This window comes from Lygodium microphyllum, chromosome 9 (assembly GCF_053477565.2).
Source record: "Lygodium microphyllum isolate KBCC chromosome 9, Lygodium_microphyllum_v1.1.10, whole genome shotgun sequence".
Taxonomy (NCBI): Eukaryota; Viridiplantae; Streptophyta; class Polypodiopsida; order Schizaeales; family Lygodiaceae; genus Lygodium; species Lygodium microphyllum.
Window position 1 is genome coordinate 128,349,611 of NC_141143.1, and position 25,233 is coordinate 128,374,843.

Below are 25,233 nucleotides of genomic sequence, written 5' to 3' on the forward strand. Positions count from 1 at the left end.
ACTTCCTAGAGACTTTGCTGATAGGAAAGAAACCCTGACTTCAGGTAAGTGGGAACGGCCGGACACTTCCACTTGGGGCAGACTCGGGAAGACCTAGATCACAAACCCCGTGACATTCCTTGCGAGTGCCAATCGGAGCTTTCTAGACTCTCTTCTCGATGGGCTGCTAAGACGTGTCCCACAAGTGGACGAGCGGACATGTTACAATTAAGACCACTTTTTAAGATGTTTAGGTTTTCACCTTGTCAAGATTAGTGAAATACTTGACTGATGGACCAGTGTTGAGAGTCAGCTTCGTGATGAGCTTATGATGTCCCCCAAGTATTGGAGCTACTCAAATATCAAGAACACACTTCATAGCATATGGTTTAGTGATTAGAATCACTATTAATGATTCCCAAATTGAAAAAGTGAAAATAGGAAAGCTTGAAGCTTCTTGGCTGCTATGGTTGCCAGAAAACCCACAGTTAGTATTTTGATCATAGTAGACAGTAGGAGAGAAATTAGTTCAAACCCTCTTAGAGGGAGATGGCCCACTAGGGGGCTAATAAACCCCATGGTAGATGCCAACATTACGCCTTCATCAGCACACATAGCTGTCCGAGATGTGTCGCATACAATTCTGCACCATTTTTGGGTGAAAACACAATGCTGCCCTCCTCATCGCCCAATCTTCGCATTTGATGCACCATCCTAGAGCACCTAAGCTGGGGATGAAGTCTCTAGAAGAAATCAAGAGCTAATATTGCCAGCTCCTCCAAGGTCAAGGGGTCAAGCTGGCTATGGTCGAGAAGAAGGTAAATGAGAAGGCAAAGGATCTTCTTGTGCATTTGGGTTAGAATATGGTTGAAGGAAGCTTTTTTTATCAGAGTTTACTTTGGTACCATGTTGAAATATCAGAGTGGAAGCATGAGAGTATGCACAAGAGGAAGAGAGAGAGAGCTCAAGTACAAGAAGAAGATCTTGCTTAGTGAGTTGTTCACAAGTACAACTAGTAAACTCTCCTCAACTGTGAGAGTGACCTTTAGGGAGTTTATATAGCCTCTGGAGAAGTTAGGGTTAGGGTTTCCCCTTGCTCCCCTATCCTCTAGTTCATTTACACCTAGCTACCCTTATCCGCCCTTGTATACATAGGGTTCACATGTCTATCTTTCAACAATCTAAGGTGCATCAGAGGATTATGTAACAAGGATTCTAGGAAAAAATTGGATATTGAAAATCACTCACAATCTTGACATGGTAGAGTGTCGAATCACAATAAGAAATATGGCTTTGAGGTAGAATTTTACTCTCTTAGTCAACTATTTTCTTACTTAGGGATGGATTAGCTAACTTTCCTTCCCAACTGCAGGAATTTTGTCACATTATAGACTTTATGCCTAGTATTCAAGCATTGTAGATTCAAGGGTAGATGTTTATGCCTTGATCAAGATACATATAAAAGTATAGCTATATATATTATTGTCATGTGTGAGGGCTGTGAACCCTAAGTGTTACACATGGAGGATGATTGGTTGTTCAATATAATGCGCTAGGAAATCACAATGTTAATGGAGAATCCACTTACTAGCTTCTATTTTAAATTATATGATAGGAAGATTTAAATCCAAACTAAGGGTACCATTTCTAGTGGAAAGTGCATGGCTCCACATATTTTAGAAATTTTAGAGTCTCCTTAAATTTCAACTCCACAAGTTGTAATATCCAACACTTGTAAACTGTTAAATTTTTTTGGCTAATGGAATTTGGTCGCTTTGCAAAATCATACACTTGTAATAAATTAAAGTTTTGTATTTTCTAACTTGGGGTGTATTTATGTAATTATATTCAAAACTATTCAAACACTTATATGTATACAGTACTTTAAATTTTGAGATAAGATGCATGTGCCAATTGCACATCAAGGGAGAGAAATGTCTACCCTAACCTTGATTCTTTTGAACATGTATGTACACATTTTTTTATTGAGATAAGATGCATATATCCAAGCATCCACCCGAGGATAGATAGAAGGTGCCTCCCTTCCAATGTTAATTGATAGAGAGTGTGTGTTCTTGCAATTTACAATGGAACATCCTTTTGTTGACATCTAACATACATGCGCACACCTATATAAAAAGGTAGGGAGGGGGAACTCCTTCTAGATCATAGTTGATTACAACGTGCAATTGCCACATCAACACATTTATATATGCATGTGAACTTCACAAAGAGGTTAAGTAAAGACATAGCTAAACATCGTATGCAAATAATTCTTTAATGATTTAGACCTTAGGGTTTTTAAGGTGAAACTACTTTAGTTCTTGTTTCATTACATTTCACGCATTCTCTCTCCATCTCTTTACATCCACCAAATCTCTCCTCCTTGTTGTGATGGATAGTCACGTATACTTTGATGCATGGATCTATGAGTTTCTCTTTGCTAGCCACGATGATGAAATATTTGAGGTCTTCTCAAAGAAGTTCAACCTTGAATGCGTGCTCTCACTATTGGGTCCCCCCCTTTAGGATTTGAAAGACTTTGTGTCCATTGTCACTACCTACTCATAATTGATAGAAGAACTCATCAAGCATGATTATGTGGATGTGCATTTGACAATGGCAGAGGTTGGAAGATATAATGGCACAAGCTTAGATATAGTGAGTGCCTTCATATATCAACATAGGAGCAAATTACCTCAGCTAAATATTAAGTTATGTTGGATGTTAAGTTTGGAGCACTAAAGCATGATCTATTTAGCCTAGCTTCCTACCAAGGAGTTTGTGGACTTTGCCTAGAGAGGTGCCTCATTGACACATGAGGAAACAATGATCTAAGATGATGTGGAAAAGGTGAGATTTCTAACTACAATAAATTTTTATGTAATAAAACTTGACCCTAGGGTCTATCGAGTTATTGAGAGTCCACTAATGAAATCTTGGCAAAAAAGGATGCATATAGCTACCTTGTTTGAAGTTTGGCATCTAGGGAAACTCTCCTTGCCAAGGACTAATGTACCCTAGGCTAAATTTTCATCACATTTCGGTAACTCTAGGGTAGCTACTAATTAGGTTTTTTAATTTGAGTGTGTCATTCAAGATATACTATATATAGATGAGTTTGCATCGAGACAAGGAGGATCTTGACATGCGGACTAATAGGGAGGATTTAACTCTAAGAGTACATTAGCAACCTTATTGCTAACTTGGTGGTTTTTCACAATAAGTTCTCACCACAAGAAGAGAAAATAATTATAAAAATTCAAGCCCTAATCAAGTTTGGACCTTTTTGAGCGATATCTTTGATATCTAGCTTGGAGAAGGTTGGTATTAGTGAAGTGATCAAGGCTTCTCTACTTGTTTGACCAAGCATGGTGGAGTGATATATTTTCTCACTAGATTACGTGAGCATGCAAAATTTTCTAATTTTCTTCTCTTATAGGAAGAGCTGAGGGGAAAATGTATCATTTTTGAAGCAAAGAAGAAACTTTTATTTTCATCGCAAAAGTTGGCTCCTCCTCTCTGAGATAAAAAAGCGAAGGAATGAATGAGAGTTATTACTGGCTATTGGCTCTTTTTAATTGTGATCATTATCTACCACCATCATATTATTTTTCTTGATGACTATAAGACATTTACTTTGTTCCTATAATTAAATATTAATTGAGTAAATGTGTAGTTTATGTAAGTGTGACAATAATGTGTAGTATGTTAATTATACATTCACATACACTAACATAATTCAATTTAATTATGTCAACATGTAGTATGTATACTTGCAATCGTATATAGGCAATAATGTAACTCATATCCATACCTATTATTACTTTTGATGTACTCATATATTATTTAAAAAATAAGTATTATGTATTTCAAGAAACAAAACAAAACAACTTTACTTAAACTAATTGAATTGAGTACACATCGCACAATATTAAAAATTATATTTTTTTTAAATATTATATAGTATATAAAATATTTTGGCTTTACAAGTTATGATGGTATTATAGTACTCATGGAAAAACCTATAGAAGAGTCCCCTTATTATGTCGAAGCCGAACAATAAAGTTCATGTCTTTATCTGTGATTGCGACGTACTTTGCATGAATGGCCACTAGCTATGTATCATCGAATAAATCGATGAGAAATTCTTCTATAGTTGTTTGGAAGGCCTCCATGGATGTAGCAATCCACTTGCATGGCAATGGCCTATTAGCCACTCACATCCAAAAGCTTCCCACCGGCCTTTCAATTGCATGTCCTACAATATTTCTCAAACAACCTTTTGGAAGGATCTTTTTGGGATGAGATGCTGATATCCTCACCAAATTCTCCTTATCTCTCAAAGGACAATAGTCACTATCTTTCATCTCCTCTTCTTCTATAGTGGTCATTATGGTCGAGGGGGAGCACCTACTATTGCATCAAAGTAGGATCCACCTTGTGCTCCAGGTGGGCCATGGCATCTAGTCTTTATGGTAGGAAAAAATAGCAAACAGCTTACTTAGTGTGTGTCATACAAGCTCAAGGAGCTTGGAAATGTAAGAATGGAGGAAACAAAAAAAGAAATATGTGAAACTAAGAAGAAGAATGGACTTTTAATACATTTAAACCTAAAAACCAAGTTAATGTAGCTTCATATACACTGTCTATTATGTAATGATCATGAATTCATAACCTTTTATGAGAATGGGATACAACTTTACACCTGCATTTGTTAGGTGGCCAATAACACTTTTTTTTCTTTTAAAAATGCAAGAAGACCCCTTGTCCAAAGTCTGGTGTCTAGAGCCACTCTTCTAGTTGACTCTAAACAAGGGTTCTCCTAGCTTTTTTTACCAAAAGAAAGTGATCTTGGCCACGTAATGGGTGTGCATGTGAAAGTTCATTGCATTTCAATATAGTTTGGTATTATTAAATTTATTCTACACCAAAATTATGGATGGATTGATAATCAAGAAATGAACATTGTTATTTACTGGCCCTTACAAACTTTTCACCACATGGACTATACAAAGGTATCAAGATCCTAATGGGTACATGTGTGAAGTTTCATCGTATTTCCATATAGTTTTGTATTTTTAAAATTATTCTACACAAAAAGTATGGATAGATCTATAATCTAGAAATGAATATTACAATTTATGGCCCTTAGAAACTTCACACCACATAGACTATATAGAGGCATTAGGAGTAAAGTCTATAATAATGAGACATTGCAAATTTTCACGTGTTTTTCGTATTGAAATTGACATTGCTAGCAAAATTTGCAAGGAAGATGCACATTAAAGTTTAGAGTGAAGTATGAGAGCAAAAACTTCATTTGTATTTTTAGGTAAGTACAATAGTTTTGCATTATTGGAACATCATCACATGTTCCAAAAAAGATAACATTACAAACTATATTCATTTCACTTGAATGAACACATCCTTCAATACTTGAAGATTTTTTACAAGTTGGAAGTCCTTGGGAGTTATAGTGATGCACTTTGCATCATATATTGCACAATATTGAGCATCAATCAATCATCAAGTCTACCAAAAATGCCTCTGTAACACATTACAGAGAGTATAAAGACATTCTTTTATGAAGCAATCAAGTCTATACTAATCTTGTAATAAAAAACACCTCCTGCTTTCTATGCACTAGAGATCTTGCAAAATCTCGCAAACAAGTCTTTGAAAACTCACCTTCAGAATGCTGAGGAAGACCCCTCTCAAGGCTTGAAGAATTTGAGCTAGGTTGAGAAGGGGGTGGTCCATTCATAGGCTATAAAGAAGCGTTTTCTAAGAATACATCATTTGAGTTAGTAGATACTCCATGGAGCTACATACGATATAGGGCTCTAAGGGGAAGCTTCTTCGCAGCTACCTTAGACCTAGCCATCTTTGCTACACAACAAGAGATTTGAAATCTCAATGAATAAAATAGAAAGTGAAACCCTCTTATATAGTGCTTAAACTTTGAGACTCATTCACATAGATGCATGCACTCTTTTTCTCTCTTAAGCAATGAATTGCATTCAAATTGAACATATTCTTTATCTTACTATCTTAACTCTTTTTAAACCCATTTTCCATCTTCTTGAAGCTTTGTTTCTAGCCACTTTGGCATGGTTTTTTTGACACTTAAGATATCATAATGCACTCTTTTAGTGACATGAAGTGATTCAATCATATCTACAACTGGTTTATCAGCACATTTATTTACTCTCTTTTGCAAGAGTTGAGATTAATTTGCTAGTATGATCATGTACTACCAAGATAGTAATTAGATTATTGGATTTCTATCATTGAACCCTCCACCATGATTGTTTTTTCTTTGGCATGCACCACATGCTATCCAATATGAATTTTCCATCTCTTGCATGAATCAAACTTTGATGCTTCCATGTGTTGTTGCTATAAAGTATGGCCCATGTGCCTCAAGGATATACTACAAAGGCATATATCACACATAAGTAAAAATATGCTCAATAATGTATACAATTCATATACTTTTTAAAATATTGACTTAGTACGCACCACATGATGTGTGATAGAATTTTTGCCCCATACTTCCACCATGTTTTCATAGAAGCTATGTACATTATCGATAAACTCTTGCTTATCTCCATTATCAAACACCATATTTCAAAGCAAGGGAGTCAATCATTTGAGACTAATCCAAACCTTGGCATTGGATAACCTTGTTTTACCTCCATTACTTCGATCAAGAACTATAGAATGCAACTTTTTTCACCCATTGTAATCTTGTGGTTCCTCCAAAGCAAGGCTTTTTTGGCAAGTTACAAGTTTTTCCTCATCTAAAAGAAAATATACTCACACACAATTTTCTCCATGATCCTGAACAGAAGCATGTAATGAACAAATATGAACAATGTCAAGGAGAGGACTGGGGAGAGAGAAAGAGGAGAGAGAATACTACAGAAGAGAGAGAAGAAGAGAAGCAGAAGAGAGAGAAAGAGAGTGAAGAGGAGAGAGAAATACTAGAAGAAGAGAGAGAAAGATAGAAAAGGAAGGAATGAAGCCATGAAAGTTGGAGAGAGGGAGAGAAGATGAAGGAGACTTATTATTATAATCTGATGGTAAAAATGTCAGGTCCCTTACATCTTATATACCGCCAGTGTAGTAGGTGTTTTTCCTCCATTATTTATTCCGATATTTTTCATTCTATTCCCCATCTCTTACATTCCATCCCCACCCAAAGGTTTTTTCCCTCAAAAACAAAATGGACACTTATTATAGAATAGGGCAGGACAGGGTAGTCTAGAATACTACTCTACTGCATGATTACAAGGGGTTATTCAATAAATCATGTGGGGGTTATGTATATTATTGGGTCATGGATACAATATGATGTATGGGCATGATTGGGGAATAAGAAAAATCCAATTTTGACCCATATTCAGTGAGGAATCGAGTGCTCCAGACAGTGGGGACAGCATGTTGTCTACTGTAGGACCCTGTTGTAGTAAATCTGCAATAAATTTTGATATGTAACTCCGATTGGGGTGTTTTGTTGTCAAGAATCGCGTGGTGGGGGACTTGCTTGAGGTGTTGCACCAAACACACACTATATACACAAGAGGAAGCTCACTCAAGAACACAAGAAGAGAGATGAAGGCCAAAACGTTTTCTTGCTGGTTTCTTCTTCTTCTTTCACACACTATACAATGTACACAAAGTATAGATAAGATATAACATAAAGGAAAGTGGCCTTCTAAGTCAAACAGTGCATAACCGACTACACTAATCAACTAATGTTATGTCTTCGCCAGCTGTAGGTAGGTGTAACAAACTAAATATAATAAGTGATAAGCCAATGGCCATGTGGGTATCATAATGACCACCAACGTGCTAAGTGTAGACATGCGGAATGTTGAGATTCAACAATCGCACTCATTGGCAGCCTCTTTGTATGGAGCTTCAGGGCCAAGGACATGCAGGCTAACCTATCCCATATGCACAGTGGTGCCTACTGCAGTTTCCTACTTTCCTATAAAGCATTGTACTTGCTTCCTTTTCTTAATGCAATGATAGTACTCTTTTCTTTTCAGTGAAGTGTCAGTGTCATTGACCACATACACAAGATTGTGTTTATGAGTCCAAGTCTCAATCTTGGAACCTAATTCACTTGTGTAACAAACAGTGTCTTTGTCTTCTCCATCATGAGTCCACACTTCTCCTTCCATCCACCATAACTCACTGCCATGCTCTAGATCCCGCATCTTTAACACGGACTCATCTCGCTAGGCAGTCCATCATCAATGTCCATACGTGTTGAGATGGCTTCTCTGCACCCAATGCCTTTGTGAAAATGTCAGCTATCCGATCCTGTGTGCTGATATATACCAAGTCAATCTCTCCTGCAAGTACCTTCTCTCTCACAAAGTGATAGTGCACCTCAATGTGTTTTGTCCTAGCATGGAACACTAGATTCCTAGCTAGCTGTATACTACTCATGTTGTCACAATGAATGACAAATTGACCATCTCCCTACACATCCAAATCACCTAGTAACTTTTGCAACCATACCATCTCACATGCTGCCATAGCAGCACCTCTATACTCAACCTCTGTACTCGATAAAGCAATTGTAGGTTGCTTTTTGCTGCTCCATGTAACTGTTGCACTACCAAGGGAAAACATGAATCCACTTGTAGATCTTCTGTCTGACATGCTACCAGCCCAATCTGCATCTGTGTATCCAAAGACCTGTATGTCCTTACCTGCCTCATAAAAAATTCCATAATGTAAAGTGGACTTCACATACCTCAACATACGTCTAGCTGCATCCAAATGAGGCTTTCTAGGCATCTGCATAAACTGACTGACAAGGCCAACAGCATAGCTCAAGTTTAGCCTTGTGATAGTCATGTAAATCAAACTCCCTACTATCCTCCTAAACATAGTAGGGTCTTCTATCTCATCCCCAACATCAGCACTCAACTTCACATTTTTCTCCAATGGTATTGAAAGAGGCTTACATGTTGTCATACCATACTTCGATAACATATCCAAGCCATACTTCCTTTGGGATAGCCATATAACATCATCGCATTCGATCACCTCAATACCAAGAAAGTATCTCAGCTCACCCAAATATTTCATCTCAAACTTATTCTTCAAGAAGTTCTTAACTTTAGCAATCCCATTGTCATTATCACCTATGATAATCAAGTCATCCACATAGATGACTATGATGACCAAACCTGCATCTCCCTTTCTCACATAAAGTGAGTGAGCAGCATCAGAAATACAAAATCCAATATTGACAAGATACTCTCCAATCTTGTCACACCATGCTCTAGGTGCTTGCTTCAGCCCCCATAGAGCGCCTTCTTTAACCTGCACACATATGTGGGATGCTCTAAATCCTCATAACCTGCTGGCTGCTCCATATACACTTCTTGCAATTCACCATGCAAGAAGGCATTCTTAACATCCATTTGCTGTGCAAACTCCAACCTTTGGCTACTGCCAAGGCAATCACACATCTAACAATTTCCATCTTAGCAACTGGACTCAATGTCTCTTCATAATCTATGCCATATGTTTGAGCATAGCCTTTTGCAACTAGCCTAGCTTTATACCTGCTAATTGAACCATTTTCATTATGCTTGACTTTGTAAACCCACTTACAACCAATAGCTTTCTTACCTTTGGGTAAGGGTACCAAATCCCAAGTCTTATTAGCTTCTAATGCAGCCATCTCCTCATCCATTGCTGCATCCCAATGAGCACGACCAACAGCATCCTCAAAACAAGTGGGCTCAACATCCTCAACTAGTTTCACCATATAAGCATAATGATGATCTGCATGACCTTCAAAACCAAATCTTTTAATAGGGTATTTGACCCTGCTAGATCTGTGTATCACTGGATCACTCAATGGAGCCTTTACATTACTATGAGCTCTCTGTACACCTGGTGTCCTAAGTGAAGGAATGCCAAGCTCATCATCCAAACTCTCCAAACCACTATAATCTCCATCAAATCCCAAATTATTGGTAGATGCATCATTACCATCCAGTACTTTCTTCTTTCCTTTATCCTTCCCTACAACACTTATAGATCCACCTGAAGATGTGGGGCTACTCCTTAGTCTCCCAGACCAAGGGCTCACTATAGGTATAGTACCAGATGATGTTTCTGGTCCAGTAAGACTTAGTGATTCTTGTTTATCTTTCTGCACATAGCTATCCTGATCATTATCATCATCCAAAACATCACCAGCAGGTGTATACCAACTTCCCATCTCATCAAAGATAACATCCCTACTCACTCTGAACTCACCTGTGATAGGGTTATAACAGCGATACCCTTTCTGCTCTAAAGAGTATCCAATAAAAATACATTTTTCTACCTTTGGATCAAGCTTCTTCCGTAGCTCATCTGGCACATGAACGTATGCAACACAACCAAATACCTTCAAGTGCGATACATAGGGCTTCTTGCCAGTAAAGCATTCTTCCGGAGTCATCCCATGAACTACAGCTGTGGGAGTTCTGTTCATAATGTAGACAGCAGTATGGATAGACTCGGACCAAAAATGTTTGGGCATATTCTTTTCAGCCATTAATGCCCATGCAACTTCTGCAATATGCTTGTTTTTTCTTTCTGCAACACCATTTTGTTGTGGGGTATACCTGCAAGTAAATTGCCTCTTTATCCCATGAGTCCTCAAGAAGCCACTGAACTCATTAGAGAGGTACTCTCCCCCTCCATCTGATCTCAAGCACTTCACTTTTAAGCATGTTTTTGTTTCAATAGCTACCTTAAAATATTTGAAGTTCTCAACCACATCACTCTTTTCCTTCATGAAGTATACCCATAACTTCCTTGAACAGTCATCAATAAATGTGACAAAGTATTTGCTACCACCAAGAGATACATTCTGTGTAGGCCCCCAAACGTCTGTATGCACTACATCAAGTATTTTTCTACTCACTTCTCTATCATGCAAGAAGGGTTGTCTTGCCTGCTTACCAAATTGATATGCTTCACAGACTTTATGCAATTCTGCAACTCTAAAAGAAGGCAACCCTATAACCAATCCTTTGAACTGCATTACTTTTAGCCTTTGCACATTTGCATGTCCAATACATTTATGCCATATTTCAATATCTGCAACTACTCCTTTTCCTTTAGCATACATAGCAGCATCCATTGCAAGAATTCCAGCATCTAAAGTGAACATTCGGCCAACTCTACTTCCTTTTATGTGTTAGAAGTCAAGCTCTCCCGTCTGTCCGTCTTTATGTATGACCGACATCTGTGACAGCTAGTGTGCAATTGTCTGCATGTGACTACATTGAATAAGCCGGTTTAGTTAGTCGGTGGCCTAACTAGAGTTAGTTAGTGAGTTAGTCAGTCTAGTTACACTTACACTAGGTTACTCTTTGTAGTGTGGGTTATTTACTCTAGTGTTGAGTAATGAAAGAAAAGAAGAAGAACCTGATGGTTCTCTGTTAGCTCCATCCCTGTCTCTCTCCCCTCTTTCAACATGGTATCAGAGCGGGACTTGGTGGACTCCGTGAAGTTGGAGGAAGTGAAGAGGACCTGACTTAGGTTTTTCCCTGCATTAAACAAGCTGCCATTGTGGGCTGCAGGTGAGCATTTGTTTATTGCATACTCCAGGGTGAAGATCAGTGCTTGTGCCTTGTTGGGAGCCTTGAGGAGGCCAAGAAGACCACATCAGAGTGTGTATCACTCACTACCATCATCATCATCTTCAGAAGTGTGCTGAAATCCAGGTTTGCAGGAAGCGTGAACTGCGCATGTTTGTTGTCATCATTTGTTGGGCTGCACTTCATCAAATGCTAGTGTCTTTGGTCATCAAATGCTTGGTTATGTCATGTATGAAGTGCTTTGAGATTGCAAGAAGCAAATGCTTGACTTTGAGCTCTGACATGAGCTGAGATCAGAGTGGGGAGATCTGAAAAAAAAAAGACATGCACTGCTGCATACACAGCATACATGGTATATGCAACACATTGAAGAGCTTTGGAAGCTCTCTGACAAGCCCAAAAGCACTCTTGGAGCATAGGTATATGCTGGAGGTCATATGTACCTGTTGTGATCCACTGCAAGCTGATTTTGGTAACTGAAATACTCAAATGTGGAGCATTTCAGACAAGTTGAAAACTATCATTTAACATGGACAGTAAGCATTTGTTCTTTACTGAAGCATAGTGTGACATTTGGTGACATATATGAGATGTATGTACTGACATATGTATGTAAGAATGTTCATGGGTTGAGAAAAGCATTAAGTGCTACTGAATGCTGAAATTTTTGGAGCTGAAGCAAATGCAATCTTGTTTTTTTGGCTGAATACAAATTGCAGAAGTAATGTATGACTTTGCTCATTAGAGACAGACAGTCTATGGTCATTACATAGTCATGCATTTGACCTTGTCATACTAGAGAAAATGTATGGTTTGGTTTGATGACACTTTGAAGCGGTTTGAAGCTGGTTATGCTATTTTTTGGTTGACTGCAACCTACAAACAAAACTGTTGACACTTGTACTTGCTGATTATGCACTGTTTCGTGCTTCTACACTCATGTCTGGAGTGACATATGTACTTGCAGTCATCTGAGAAGACTTGGGACATATATGACATGTGTGCATGTTGTTTTTGGCATTGAAAGTGCTGCTGTTAATCACATTTTACAGGTTTAGACTGCATTTTTTTGGACCCTGGCAATGGATTTGCAGGAGTTCAATCTGAAGTAAGTACACGGCATATGTATTGACAGTTATTTCTACGAGCTAGACCACTTGATTGTGGACTATTTTGGGCTGATACTAGGCTGAAATTTACTGGTTTTTTACTGCAAATAATTGCAAAAAACTGTCATCAACTGTAGTGGACTGTTGAACTTAGTTAGTTGGCCTTATTGACTTGCAAGGAGTCAGGCATTTGACATACTGTCTATTGCATCATGGCTAATGCACATGGGACTGATAATATCACGTAAATAGTTGGAGAAAAGCTAGACAACAAAAACTTTGCATTATGGAAATTCAGAATGAAAAAAATTCTGGTTGGCAGAGGATATTGGGACTTATGCACAGGAGATGAAGCAGCTCCTGAATTGCCTGAAACAAATGCAACAAATGAACAGAAGAGAGCTCACAGGTTATGGACTGAAAGAGCATCTAAGGTACTACATTGGTTTTCACTATGTATATCCGAAGCTATGGCTATTCAAATCACTGGTTGTGAGTCTCCGAAGGATGCTTGGGATATACTGATGAGAAATTATGGAACCATGACACATGCACAGAAGATCCAGTTGAAACAGCAATTCAATAATATGTCTAAAAATGGCAGGAGCATCCAGGTGTATACCACGGAGATCAAGACCATAGCTGACCAATTAGCTACCATTGGTTCAAGGGTATCAGAAGATGATATGATTGCTATCGCATTGAATGGTTTAGGGAAAGAATACAAAGCATTTGACACTTCCATCTCAGTTAGAGCAGATCCCTGTGACTGGGAAGAGCTGGTTGCATTGTTGCTGCATGAGGAGGTCAAACTTGGCCTAAATACAGGTTCCAGTGCCTCTCAGGGCAGAGACAATGTGTTATACTCTAGCCAGTGTGGCAGAGGAGGCAGAGGCCGTGGTTCATATCGAGGTGGTGGCGACACTTGTAATGCCTATGGACAGCAGCAGCAGCAGGGAAATTGGCATGGTGCCAATACACAAGGCCAGCGAGGATCTGGTGGTTTTAGAGGCAGGGGGAGATCACCTCGAGGAAGAGGAGGTGGATCTGGATCTTGGCAGTCTTCTGATCAGTCCAACAAGGACAAAGATTGCCATTATTGTGGCAGGTATGGGCACATAGCGAAGGAATGTTACAAAAAGCAGAATGATATGAAGACAAAAGGGAAACAGCATGGGCATTATGCATCCTCTAGTGGTGGTCAGGATGATCAGGTTGATAGACTCTTTGCCATGCAACATGTGTCCAAGTCTACGTCAAGGCAGAACAGAGATGACAGGTGGTACATTGACTCTGGTGCGTCAAACCACATGACTCGGCATGGAGAATGGTTTGATGAGATGGTTGCAGGTACACATGGTCATGTATATACTAGGGATGACACCCAACATGACATAAAGGATAAAGGGATTGTTCCATTGATGATGCTTGATGGCAAGAAGAAAGGCCTACATGATGTCTTACATGTACCGACCATAACGAAGAATTTGTTGTCTGTGGGTCAAATGGCAAAACAAAATCTGCAAGTGAGGTTTAACAAGGATGGATGTTTCATTGAAAAGTATGGAAATGGCTGCAAGCTAATTGCCAAGGGTAGAAGGGATGGCAAGATGTTTACTTTGGAAGCAACCATTCCTAAACTTAAAGCAGCTATGTTTGCTCATGATGAGAGTGCCATCAGAGATGTAGAGATTTGGCATAAGAGAATTAGACATGTAAATGTACAGAAGCTGAAATCCATACAGCAGAAGGCAGTCGTACTTGGATTATTGAAATTCAAGTATAATGACTTTGGGCATGTGTGTCTTGCATGTCAATTTGGGAAGCAGGCACGACTTCCTTTCATGAGACATGTGCAAAATAGCACTAGGACTTTGTAGTTGGTGCACTCTGATGTCTGGGGACCGTCACATAATGCATCTTTTGGAGGTGCACGGTACTATGTCTCATTTATTGATGATTTCAGCAGGTACACTTGGCTGTACATTTTGAAGCATAAAGATGATGTGTTTGAAGTCTTTAGAGACTTTAAAAAACATGCTGAAAATGAACTTGGCTGCTAATATCATGCTTGAGATCAGATGGAGGAGGTGAATATGTATCCAAAGAATTTGATAGATATCTTGCCAAGTATGGGATCAGAAGGCAGCTCACATGTAGCTATACACTGCAGCAGAACAGTGTTGCAAAATGGAAGAACATAGTCTTAATGGAGTCAGCAAGAGCTATGCTAAATGAGAAGTGTTTGCCTAATGCCTATTGGGCTGAAGCAGTAATGACTGCAATTTATATGCTGAATCACACTCCTACTACAGAAATACATGCAGTCACCCCTTATGAGAAACTATATGGTCATAGACTTGACATCACGCACTTGAAAGTCTTTGGATGTATTGCGTATGTGCATATACCAGATGAGAAGAGGAAGAAATTGGATCCTAAAGCAGTGAAGAGTGTATTTTTGGGATATGCACAGGAATAGAAAGCATACAAGTGTTATGTACCTTCTACGCATGAGACACTCATCAGCAGAGATGTAGTCTTTGATGAGTTAGCATCGTGGTGTGGGAATCCGGTTGTGGTGCCTACTGATGGAGCACCTAGTATGAGTCATGCTGAAAATACTCTTGCAGAGAGTACTTCTATGAGTGGTCAGACAGCAGATGTATCTTCCGCAGTGAGTCCTTGGTCAGGATGCTTACAGAACCGTAATTCTACGTCCACTGACACAGACATGTCAGTGAGGGGGAGAAATGACAAGGGAAAAGGAAAAGAAAAGGTTTTTGAGGATGTGACAGGACCACTCACAGCAGGCTATGAGTCATCAAGCAGTGACAACTTAGACAGCGAACTGGGGATTCCGTCTGTTATGATGCCAAGTGCTAGGCCTAGCCGTTATGTGCCACCTCATGAGAGGCAAGCTCAGAGTGAGCCACAACTCAGGAGATTAGAGAGGATCAAGAGACCTGTTGACAGGTTTGCGTACACTAGTTATGCTGCAAAGCACTATGCTTACATGACAAAAGTGATGGAGATCAAAGAGCCAGGTACTTATGCTGAAGCAGTAAAGGATGAAAATTGGTGCAATGCTATGGACAAAGAGATGAATGCCTTGGCTGAAAATCAGACTTGGGATCTGATGCCACTACCTGATGGGAAAAAGACCATTGGCTGCAAATGGGTCTATAAAATCAAATGTAAGTTTGATGGCAATGTGGAAAGATACAAAGCCAGGCTGGTTGCTAAAGGATATGCTCAACAGTATGGATTGGATTATGATGAAACATTCAGCCCGGTTGCAAAGATGGCAACCATACGTACAGTAATTGCCTTGGCTGCTGCAAAAGGCTGGAAATTGCAGCAGATGGATGTCAAGAATGCATTCCTCGATGGTGATTTAGCAGAGGATGTATATATGGTTCAGCCGGAAGGGTATGAGCACCCTGGTTTTCAGCATTATGTGTGCAAGCTAAAAAAGGCACTGTATGGGCTGAAGCAGGCTCCAAGAGCCTGGCATGCTAGGATTAGTAGCTACTTGCAGAGCCTTGGATTTGTTGTTGGCAGGGCTGATCACCAGCCTGTTCACAAAGAAGATTGACAGTGGCTTGGTAGTGCTGGTTATATATGTTGATGACCTGATAATTACTGGAGATGACATGGGAATTCAGCATGCAATGAAGATGCTGAAATCTGAATTTGACATGAAAGATCTAGGAGATCTGAAGTATTTCTTGGGTATTGAGGTTGTACCAGCTGAAAATGGTTTATGGCTGATGCAGAAGCACTATGCCATGGAAATGCTTAAGAAGTATGGCATGGCTGAATGCAAACCACTGGATACACCTCTGGATCAGAATGTAAAGCTAGACATGAACACTGGGGCTAAAGTTGAAGATGTGACTATGTACAGGCAGATGGTTGGCAGTCTGATTTACTTAACTATCACTAGGCCTGACTTGAGCTATGCTATAGGGCTGATAAGCCAGTTTATGCAGAAGCCGAGGAAGCTGCACTTGGATGCAGTTAGATGCATCATGAGGTATGTTAAGTCCACTGTAGACTATGGGCTGTTCTATGTCAGAGATAAGCCCTTGACACTGATTGGATACACAAATGCAAATTGGGCAAGATGCTCATTTGATAGATGGTCTACGAGTGGCTATGCTTTTGGCTTTGGTAGCGGCATGATCTGGAGCAGCAAGAAGCAGCCTACGGTTGCTTTATCCAGTATTAAGGCTGAGTACAGGGGAGCTGCATTGGCAACATGTGAGATTGCATGGCTGCTCAAGCTTATGGCTGACTTGGATATACAGGTTGATGCTCCAGTGACACTGTTATGCAACAATCTCAGTAGTGTACTCCTAGCCATGAATCCAGTTTACCATGCCAGGACAAAACACATAGAGGTACACTACCACTTCATTCGAGAGATGGTTCTTGTAGGAAAGGTTGATCTCATGCATGTGAGGACTGATGAGCAAGTTGCAGATATCTTTACCAAGTCTCTGGGTAAAGATAAGTCAAGCACTCCCGTATGTCCGTCTTTATGTATGACCAACATCTGTGATAGCTAGTGTGCAGCTGTCTGCATGTGACTACATTGAATAAGTCAGTTTAGTTAGTCGGTGACCTGACTAGAGGTAGTCAATGAGTTAGTCAGTCTAGTTACACTTACAGGTTACTCTTTGTAGTGTGGATATTTACCCTAGTGTTGAGTAATGAAAGAAAAGAAGAAGAACCTAATGGTTCTCTGTTAGCTCCATCCATGTCTCTCTCCCCTCTTTCAACATTGTGACCAACCTGCACTTATCATTAAAGTCTTCTAGAAAACAGCCTTTTGCATTGAATCGGACCTGCAACTCCTGCTCTACCATTTGGACAACAGATACTAGATTATTTATAATTGATGGCACATATAATACATCTGTCAGACTCTTTGTCTAGCCATCATACAAGGACAAGGGAACCTTTCCAATGTGTGAAATTGGGTGGCATGAATCATCACCCGTGTAATATTTATGTTGGAAAATATTAATAGCTGCGTGAGACTCATGCAAATGACAATGCCGGCATTGAAGATAGAGACGGTGCAATTTTTAAACGGTACACGACATATCATGATTCTCCACCGGCCAAACGGACCGAGGTTTAAAAAACCCGCATATTCTACATGTGAACCCCCTCTTGGGAGGAGGTTAAAAGGATATTAAGGGGATAAGAATTCAAAAATTTATTACTCCTTTCCCCAGCCGAATGCCATGCTGGATAAAAGGGAGTGTAGCGCGGGTGCATCAGCACCATAGCTGGACGACGTGGGGAGGATCGGGCCATGCATCAGGCCACGTGGGGGGGGGGGGGGGGGGGGGGGGGGGGGGGGGGGGGGAGGTCCCCCTAACTTCAACTATATTAACTTCCTATGGGAGGGGGGGAAGTAAGGGAAGCTGAGGAGTCGTGATGCTACCAGGCCCTGAGAGAGAAAGAGGAGAGCTACATCGCTCTGTGTGCGCCATGAGGGGGGAGGATTGCTGCAGAAGAGCCACCCCTGCCATCATTTCGCCTCCTGCCCGCCAACAAGCTGCCATCAAAATCGTCTCCTCTTCCTCCACATGGATTACTGACGGCCGCAGAAGCTTCTTGGAAGCTTCTAAGGGGGCTCTCTAAACCCCCTTTTTCATTGCTCCCTATTAAGTGGGTTTTACAACCCCGAGAATTAAGGCCCCTTTCCCCTTTGCATTCCACAAAGCCATTTTAAACCCCCTTCCCGTGGATTTTCCTCCCAATTCTCTATGAAAGCCACCTTAGCCCGGTTTTTAAAGCCCTTTCCATAGCATTTCCACAAAGCCTCTTTACCCCCGGTTTCCTTTTAAACCCTTCCCACCCAAGTCCTTTAAAGCTACTTTATCCCTTCCCGTGGAGGCATTTTATATCCGGAATTTAAAGGCCTTTTTCATTTCATCCGTCACAAGGCCAATATCCTTTCCGGGTTTAAGGGCTTTCCCATTGAACCCTCCTAAAGATAACTTCTCTTTCCTCCGAGCTTCGAGGAGGAAGCCTATAAGGCCTTCCAAAGCCCAATTTCGCAAGACGGTGCATCAGTTAAGGAAGCCGAATCTCAAAGGGAATTGCGCGTGCGAGGGGGGCGGGCCAAGATCATAAGTCTGCGGCCAAGGCAAGAAGGTCGAATTCACGATGGCCCCTAAAAAGGCACAAGGCACAACCATAGGAGGATCATCTCCTAACATTCATGTGGACATTTCACCGAACCCACAAGTCTAGGTTTTCTTCCTATTTCTTGATCTATGTCGAGGTATTACAAACATGCATGGTTAATTGATGGAATTAGGTTGCGCTTATGCTTGTCAAATCCACCTAGTTTGATAAGATGCACTTTTGCGATTGAATTACATTGGCTATTTTAAAGGAAATAACTCGAATGAAGATTGGTCAATTGTATTTTTTTAATGGAATGAACGAAGGATGTTTATGCATTTTTAGTAAGTTGCTTCTGCGCATTGCAAAGTAACGAATCTAGAACAACTAATGATTTCATTACAAATTCGGAATTATTGTAGTACACCTTCAACTATGCATGAAAAGATTAAAGTGCAATCGAAAGTGGATGGGATATGAAGACACCCTAACCCTGTTTCCTATCTAATCATGATTCTGTTATTAGAAGACACCGTTCGATGGGTAAAATAGTCCCATGGATTAGATGCGACACTTGTGCAACAAATTGCAGAGTCGCATGATCTTGTGGTTTGACCACAAGAGAATGGCCAATTCCTCGGAATAAGATTGGCAGATTCTTGTGCAAGTTTATCTTGCAAGAGGATGAGTAGTCGTCCTAATATAGTATCTTTCTTCGAAAAAGTGACCAAGATAAGGGGATTAGATATTTGCTTGGAAGCAAAGGACCAATCAATAAACTGGAGCAACATATTTTCTGTTAATAGAACTTAAGGCATTGGTTAAGTTGGGTTAATAGGGTACAGCCCTAACCCAAGGACATAAGGATTAACAATCAATCCCTTAGGGATATTTCCAAGTTGCAATTGATCCCGGATCGAATGTTGGATGCATTCGGAGAGAAGGACTCACTCCTTAGCAGTTGACCAAATAAACGACCACTAGAATTGATTGTGCTTATAACAGTTTAGAAAGCACTGTTTGCATTGTTTGCTCAAGGAACTAAAGGATGGAAAAGATATTTAATGCTTCAGGTTTTAGGCCTGAAGGGAGAGGCAATTTTAGTTACCCCCGACTGTCTGCCTGACCCTAACCAAGGGGGTTGTTAGCGGCACCGGGAAGGTGGACCGAACCCGCCGCATGAGGTCTCTCCGTTGAGCGCTACTTTGAGCAGGAGGACGCTTGGGTGCCAGGGGGGCTCTCGCCGTAAATCCCTCGCCTTTCGGGCCCTACACAAGAGGCCAACATGACTCGGGATTGGATTTCGAGGCCCGCATACTAGTCTACAGGCGGAATCTTGGATTAGTAATCCCTATGGATTGTTGGATACCCTTCGGGCGGATTATGGATAAGCCTACGGGCTGGACTTTATAAATTTATTTCAAAGATAAATATGATAACCTATTGAAAAGGAACTTGTTTGACACTGCTTTTCTATGTCAAGTGCTATGATTACATGAAGGAACCGGTTCCTAACGGGCTAATTAAGGAAGCTACTTGATGCATGTCCAACTAAATGTGGTAGGTAATTAGACAACTAAAACACCTGAGGGAAGTGCGGTGGATGTGGCCATGGGTCCGTCCTACGAATGGGTGGTCCCGGTTGGCCAGGAACTTTTCTCGATCATAATGGACAGTAAGAAGATCGTTCAAAGGAAATGAATAGCAAGGGCGCTGACCTAGAGTCTAGGTTACAATAATTTCGCTTTATGCTATTTTAGGGGAATGGAATGGGACTATACCTTATGGTGGCAGAGAGGTCGAGCCTTGCATCCCTCTCGTTTTCCATTTTCCTTGAACCAAGTGCAGCATGAATCCGCTTCAGCCTTGGCGTTTCTGCGTAAAGTAGTTCACTCGGGGTTCAAGGCTAGTTGCCGTTTAGGAAATGACCATTAGGGAAAACCCTGATTCATGCCGGTCCTAAGTGGGAACGGCCAGAATACTTCCGCTATATGGAAGACACGGAAAGTCCTGGATTGCGAACCCCATAACATTCCATGGGAGTGCCAAGCGGAGCTTTCTAGATCTCCTTTCCGATGGACTGCTAAGACGTGTCCTGAAGAGAACAAGTGGACACGTTACAGTTGGTATCAGAGCAAACCAACGAAGGATTTTTTTTAAGAAATCTTAATAAGAAGAAGTAAAGAAAATGTTGATGTTCCGAACATTTCCTTACTTTTGATGATGTCTTGCAGGATTATGAAGCATGGAACAGGTTCTTAGTGTTTTGAGTCATGTTTATGACCGCGATGCATTCCCTGGATTATCAACAAAGGGTTGAGATGATGAAGATCCTAGATCATATTTATAATCCATCACCTTTGTATGTGGAACGAAGATGGACGGGTGACTCAGGAATCTACTACATAGCTGCCCACCGGTTTGCATACCTTCGAACCAACCTAAAGAGGATCAACTGGTTGGAAGACCTGAAGATCGTGAAGCTGTTCATTTTTGTGGAGGCTCACGTAGACTCAACTTTACATATTCAAGGTCGGAGAGTTGATCTGAACTCATATGTATATGAGGAAGTGACCCGTGTAATCCTCGTCGATAGGATCAAGGTGTTGGGGTGCCATGAGAATAATGGGTTCCAAAGGAAAGGATACCCTAATCTTTCGATGACTTACCAATTCTTGAAGATCCATGACCCGAAACCATACTATTATCCAGTTCCCATAGATAAATGTAATACAACATTATTCTCCCCGAACTAGATGTAACAGTTGCTTTGCCATCCCAAGAAATGTTGTACTCCGAAAGGGCTAGACCCATATAAATGGAATAAGACTTCTTTTTTATCAATGTCTGTCTTGTCCATGAGAATTGATAAAAAGTTAAGTGGCTAGATTCCTTGGTTGATAGCTGAAATGGAGATGAAATATAAATCATAACGATTAACAAGTGATAACATTAAGAAACCTCTATCCAGGCACAACCCCAAGTACAGATTCCCAGTTCGCCTCTTACATCAAGTACTGCTGTGATCCAGGAGAAGAATTTTCTTCTCAAGCAGATTAAGCCACCTAAATTTGACGGAAAAGGTAGAACTGTCCAAGTGGATGTTGAGATTTGGATAGAATCCATGGAGGATTACTTTGAAGTAGCCGACACTGCACCCACCAACCAAGCTAAGCTCACCAAGCTGAAGCTCACCGGCAAAGCCAGGCTTTGGTGGAAGCAATGCTGCAGAGATCAAGGGATCGCGGAAGGATCTGTTACCTGGGAAAATCTGAAGAAAGTTGTGCAAGGAAGATACTTACCACTTGCGTATCGCAAGCAGAAAATGAATGAGTTCTACGAGTTGAAACAGCTAGGATTCACTCTTGATGCATACTACTCTAAATTTGTCTCACTTCTTAAGTATGTGCCACAGATGGACATGACACAATAGGTGTCAAAATTTTGTGTTGGTTTAAATCCACCAGTTAATAGCCGTCTCAAATCAATGCGCCCAATAGATCTACAGGACGCACTCATTCGAGCTACGCCTATAATTCAGGAGGTGCAGGCTAGGCCAAGAGGTAACAAAGCTTGGTCTTATAATGACCCGAACAGAGGAGTATATAGGCCTCAAATGAAGAGAGTTCAAGGTCAGAATCGGGAACAAAGAAAGAAGGCAAGGACTAATAATGTCAACAACTTTTCCCCTACTCAAAGCAATGGCTGAAACCTCCGTTGTTTCCATTGCAACGAGCCCAGTCATTTCAAGAGGCAATGTCCCAAGCTTGGAGGAGGACATCGCCAAGCACCTTTCCAAGGAATTGGCCGTGGCCAGGGAGCCGCTACCCGAGACAGAGGAAGAACTGCTTGTGTTGCCAACAGGGAAATATGCAAAGAAGAAGATCCGACCATGGAAGCAGAGTTTGAAAGGGCGACAGTCCATGCCGCTCTTCACAAGAAAGGGCCGAATCGCCAGTTTTCGGTGATTCGGACACCATCAGACTATCAAGGTAAAGATTTCAAGACCTTGATTGACTATGGCAGTACACATTCCTTTATCTCACTAGCTTGTGCAAAAAGATTAGGGATAGCCATAGTAGAAGCACCTACCTTGCTTGTGGAATTAGCAAATGGTCATGAGGTCACTTGTACCAAGCAAACTGCTAAAGTGGAATTTTTTCAAGGAGGAAAGATGACTTCGGTCAAATTCAGAGTCATGAACCTAGGTATCCATGAGTGTCTACTCGGAATGGATTGGCTTAAACCTAATGATGCCCACATCCATTGTGGAAAGGGCCAAATTTCCTTTCGAAACTCTAAAGGGGAATTGGTCACGACTCAAGGTGAGGCTAGAAAACCAAAAATTCAGTTAGCCAAAGCATTTTGGATTATAAAGGGAGTTAGAAAGGGACTACCTGTCTACTTGATTAAGCTCAATAAGTTAGATCAAAAGCAGGAGTCTAATGAAGGACCTTCATGGCTAAAGGAATACGCGAACGTATTTCCTGAAGAGTTGACAGAATTCTTGCCTCAAAGATAAGTGGATCATGAGATCAAGCTAGTGCTAGGAGCTGCACCAATTGTAAAGAGACCTTATAGAATGTCCATCCTGGAAGCAATTGAGCTAAAGGAACACTACAAGCAACTGCTAGATCAGGGCTACATCCATCTTAGCAGTTCACCGTGGGGAGCTCCAATACTGTTCTAAAAAAAGAAAGATGGAACGCGTCGACTATGTATTGATTACAAAGGGTTGAATCAATCAACTGTCAAGAACAAGTACCCTATTCCTAGAATAGATGAGCTTCTTGATTGTCTTCAGGGTGCGAAGATCTTCTCCAAGATTGATCTCAGGTCTGGTTACTATCAGATAAGGATCAAGGAAGAAGATGTTGAGATATCGAGCTCCACTCGTGATACGCCAGGGTGACCGTTGTATATTTATGTCACCGACTTGTCAGTTGCAGACGCGGTTGGTACACCGCCCATGAATAATAGCTACATGATAGCTATCCTTATCTACTCTAGTTCGTGGCTCAGTTAGTATGCCACCTTAGTTAGTTGAGTTTGGTTTGAGACCCATATATAGGGTTCTTCTATTTCTTTGTACTTGAGTTCTTTTGGCTTACACAACTAAGAAGAGGAAAACTGTTTTCAGCCTCCACCCTTGTGTGTCTTTCCCCATTGTGCAAGCAAGAAAGCTTCAAGCGAGACTCCTTCCTTCTCTCCCACAATCTTGACATGGTATCAGAGCCTTGTTCGTGGTAAGGAGCTCAAGAAAGCAAGCCAAGCTCGCGGTGGTCTGGTAAGAGGAGCAGTGTTGCTTTCATTTCCTGTTTTGGGAGCAGATCTCTGCAGGTAGCACAGCCGGAAATTGCAGGAGTGCATTGTCTCAGGTTGAGACACCCTTCGCGGTGAAGCAAGAGGGCAGTATATGCTGCGGGAGAGGGCTTTAGCCCTTGGTGACCTTGTTTTTTTGATTTGAGGCCATTTCGGGGCCTGTTTTGCAGACGGAAGTTTTCTGCACGCACTCAAGAAAAGGCTCAGTTTTATGCTGTGCGACCACTGTTCTACAGGTCGGTGAAAAGTTACTGTAGAAATTGCATCGTATACTTGTGCGCAGAGACATTGGGAGTTTCAGAATCATCCTTGGTTCCTGTTTATGCAAAATCGTCACTAGGAAGTGACTGTGTGGTCAAATACCACTTTCGCCAGTTTTGCAGATTTGCCCTTGTGAGGGTGAAGCTGTGTTTTTTGCAGTGACAGAATTTCTTGCAGTATTCTGTAATGGCATCTGATTCTCTTTCACAGATTGTCACTGAAAAGCTTGACAAGAACAACTTCCAGGCATGGAAGTTTAGAATGACGAATTTCCTTATGGGAAAAGGATATTGGGAATTTGTTGCAGGAAATGAAGAAGAACCAGTTCTTCCTGATGTTCCCAATCAACAACAAATGCAGGCATTTAAAACATGGCATGAGAGAGCCAGGAAAGTTATGTATTGGCTGTCTATCAGTATTTCAGACTCTATGATTGTGCATATTCAGGATGCAAGTACGCCAAAGGAGGCATGGGATACTTTGTCAAAAATGTATAGCACAAATACGCAAGCCAGGAAAATGCAGCTCAAGCAAGAGTTGCATAATGTGCAAAGAGAAAGTATGAGCATCAACGACTACCACATGAAGGTGAAGAAGATTGCAGATGCACTTGCTTCCATTGGGTCGCCAGTGGAAGATGATGATTTAGTTTCCGTGACCTTGAATGGTCTAGGAAAGGATTATGCACAGTTTCGGACATCCATTTCAGTTCGTGAAAGATTTCCTGATTTTGAGGAGTTGATTGCTCTTCTAATTTCTGAGGAACAGAGAAATGGTGG